At 26.8% G+C, this 3906-nt stretch overlaps 1 long non-coding RNA gene across 1 annotated transcript; it reads right to left on the bottom strand.

Moving 5' to 3' along the window:
* Positions 1 to 2095: 2095 nt before the first annotated feature.
* Positions 2096 to 3867, bottom strand: LOC126833103 (uncharacterized). The gene is made up of 5 exons (XR_007684858.1): positions 3643 to 3867; positions 3320 to 3511; positions 3034 to 3114; positions 2867 to 2953; positions 2096 to 2782 (listed from the first exon to the last, which is right to left on the bottom strand). It is a non-coding gene; the product is annotated as an uncharacterized LOC126833103 (long non-coding RNA).
* Between the last annotated feature and the right edge of the window lie 39 nt (positions 3868 to 3906).

Here is a 3906-nt window from a genome sequence, read left to right on the forward strand (position 1 = left end):
TAATAAACAAAAAGTCTGGTGGAAGTTGCGAGCACGGGTTAATTTAGTTCTTCAGTTTATTTTAATTAAAAATCGTCTATAAAAAATACATCAGATTGTTTTTATATTGGTATACCTAAAGTATAAAACTAATTTTTCAGTTTTTGCGCTTAGATCGTTTGTCAGGTTCACTCTCAACACTGAGCGTGAAAACCCATTTAAATTGTACACAACTTGTTAATATAATATCATTGAGTATAGAAACTATCCATACTCAATGATTTTCGCCGTTTAACGACCAAAACGGTTTTCGGTTTGTATAGATGACAATCTATGGGTAATATAATATAATATTGTTAATAATAATGTGTAGTTAACATTCAATACCTTATGTGAGGTACATACTAATATTATATATTTATATAAAAGGTAAATTATCAACCCATTGTATCTGTGATCCACAGTGTGATACAATATTATTTAGTGTGATAATATATAATGAAACGTTGGCGAACTAGTCAAGACATCCAAGTGGGAGTAACCTCAAGCCATGTAAATAGTGTAAATATAATGTACCTCACTCAAGCTTCAATAATTTTTTAATATTAATGTTGACAAGTTTTTTTGTTTTGTTTCATTATTTACATGTATACATTTTGCGTTCTTTTACTTGTCACAACTAAGTAGACGACGGTGACGATGATGAGGTTGATAACATTTATCTTTAACTCATTTGGCACACTTAGTGCGAGTAGTTGTCAGGCTATTGATTAAATTTGATAAAGAGTGTTTTCATTTACACGAAATCTGCATACTATTATTTTACTCTACTGTATTACAAATTGGTTCGTTCGTTGTAAAAGTGGTGTAGCTCCAAAAAAGAAAAAAAAGTTTAAGTTAATTTATTGCATTAGTTTTGGTTTCATTTTCCAAGTCACTATAAATTTGTAGAACCTTTGGTTTGTAATAAACATTAAAAGTAGTTACAAGTATTAGTTCAGTGTTTTCAATTTTTTTTTTTTTTGCTATACATTAATTTTCAAAAAGCTCGTTGTTTCAAAATTCAATTACAAAGAGATAATTCAGTAAGGCAAGTAACAGGGAAGAGTGGAGAATTGCTACAAACCAATCTCAGGATTGAATACTAAAGAAGAAGAAGTTAAATGTAACCTAAAATCTTTGTAACCGCACAGGTATATGCTATTAACAATCGTCATTTAACTATAATAATAAATGTTTAAAAATTAATATGATCAAATCAGATGGATGATTACTATTTACTCTTTAATAATATGTCATGCTGGCAGCACAACTAGCACCATTAATAATCGTATATTGTATACACATATTGTTAGTGTTGGCATTACTGGGAGGCGGTCTTTTTAGGGGCGGCGTTTTGTCGGGCGACGTTTTGCGGTGTAACCTCTTATAGCCGTTTATCTATTACCGTGGTTTGAAGCATAGACCTATAAAGATATGGACTGCGCCTCTCACCATAAATCTTATTTAATTATTATTTATTATTGTGTTATGCGAAGTTGTAAAACATTTAAGGATATGTATTTCATTATTTTGTCGGGTATCCAATGCTTTCGTATGATGTATTGTTTTAAATAGATATGTATATAGTATATCGTTAATAAATACTTAAAAACCATTACAATTTCATTCAAATTTTATCAATGAACATTCTGTTTTACTTTTTATAAAACGTGTATGTTTTGAAAAATAGTTTTTCTTACAAACTCAATAGACAATTTATTGTATCACAGATCTGCATCTAAGTTTAAACAAATTCACTAGGTATTGTAAAATCACTACTTATTTGTTTCTTTTTCAAGTTACGACCAATATAATATAATTATATGCAGCTGGCAAATAAAAATGTAATGTCAGAGCAAAAGTACGTAACTCAGGAGAGTATGCACCAGACTCGTGATGAATTTGTCGCATAATTAAAGCAGTTTCTACATTAGGTAGACTCCTTTAAAAAAAAAAAAAAAAAAAAAATATATATATAAATTCTTTAGGGTATAATTTTACAAATAAACAAAAGTAAGAACTATACTGTAACCAAAAAAATTAATAGACATAACACAACAATTTTATTATTTTTATCACCAATAGTATATTTTTTATTTAAAAAATATAAACATATAAACACAAAGCCCCAACATCATTTTGATTTCACTAAAAAATTCAAAGAAGTTATGCTATTCATACATTATTAAAACGAGTAAATAAATATTATATTTAGAAAAATGTTCTTCATCGCTAAATAAAATTGTATTACGAGTGAAACTGTTAACAATACACAACGGTCCATTTGGTTTTGTTCCTCAATGAAACTGTTCATAGATATTTAAATATATCTATAAAAGCCATGGATATGACATCACATTTTACTGAAAAATAACAAATTAATACACACAGTCATTGCAATAATGATAAAAATGTTTGAGATAGAATCAGTTTTAATATCAATGGTTCTTATTAGAAATATTTTAGGTGGATAAAAATTGACAATTAAGACGTACAATGAAATTTTTAAAAATTATTTTGTGAAGAACATATAAAATATATAGTAGTTAACCATGTAGTGTAAAAAGATAAAGGAGGAGAATATTTTTTGTGATGAGCCATTAATATTACAGTAAAAGGATACGGATCAACGATACTTAAATTCATGATTGGATGTCAGGATTGCATAAAATCCAAGCCCTGTCTTTGGTAACAAATCCATAGAACATTGAACACTGAACGTAACCTTATCAACCAAGCCATTTAACACATACAGCAATAACTATAAAAATTAAATCAAATTAATTTTTTTATACAAAAAATACGTTTTTTTAACATGTATTTGACATTATTATAATATATTTACCTTGAGTAATGAAAAACAATTTTCATTAACTTTCTTTTCATCTTTTAGATGATCAGATGTCAGATTTTTTAATATCTTCTTCATCCACTAAAATAAAAAAAACATATTAGAAGTTGCTTTATTTTGAGATTTATAAAAAATTAAAAACAAAATATTTTCTAAATTACTTGGCATTTATAGTAAATTTCTTCCTTCTTCATCACCAAAGACTTCGACCATTTCAACATTGAATAATTTCTTACATGCTTCTATAATATATTGTTTGAAATTAAATAATAAGTAAATAAGATAAGATAAGAAAAGTAAAATTTAATTAACAAATTACTCTAAAAAAAATTACTTCCATAAAGGTACCTACTATCACATAACATTAACAAAATGTATATACAATAGTATATTTATAAAAAAAATACATAAATTTGGTAACAATTACAAGTATAAGGAAGAACATACCCAGTTTAAATACACTTGGCACAGCTTCTTTTTTTAACATTTTTTTACCAGTTAAGCTCAAGTTATCTGTTATAGTCAGATTCTATAAAATGACTACTGCATATTTTTGTATGCGTCGCCGGAGTAAAATCTGGTTGAAACATACGTATCGCATTTGCCCATTTTAAAAGCATTTCATGATTTCTAGGCCAGCTTTGAAACAAATTATATTATTATTAAAATCATTGATTATATATTATTAGTATATTACTATTAGTAATATACCTATGATCAATATTCAAATGTATAAAAATATAATATAAGTAAATAATGTCTCAACTTACCGATGCATGATGCAATCTTTATTTGATTTTGTTTTGCACGAACGAATGACACATTGAAAAACCATTATAAGAAATTAAACGAAATTCAATATTTTAATTACTAACAAGAATAATTAAAATATTTTAATATAAAAATTTCGTTATCGGGTATTATCATATTACTATTTCTCCCATGACCAACCTAACAACTCTCTGTCTCTTTTTAACGATGTCGATATTCGGACCTCTCTCTCTACTATCAGTCTATTTCTTTATAGGTCTATG

The sequence above is a fragment of the Adelges cooleyi genome, unplaced genomic scaffold (assembly GCF_023614345.1).
Source record: "Adelges cooleyi isolate 19-005CV unplaced genomic scaffold, UGA_ACOO_1.1 ACOO_flye_CR_arks_rails_tigmint_CR_PRNA_18, whole genome shotgun sequence".
NCBI lineage: Eukaryota > Metazoa > Arthropoda > Insecta > Hemiptera > Adelgidae > Adelges > Adelges cooleyi.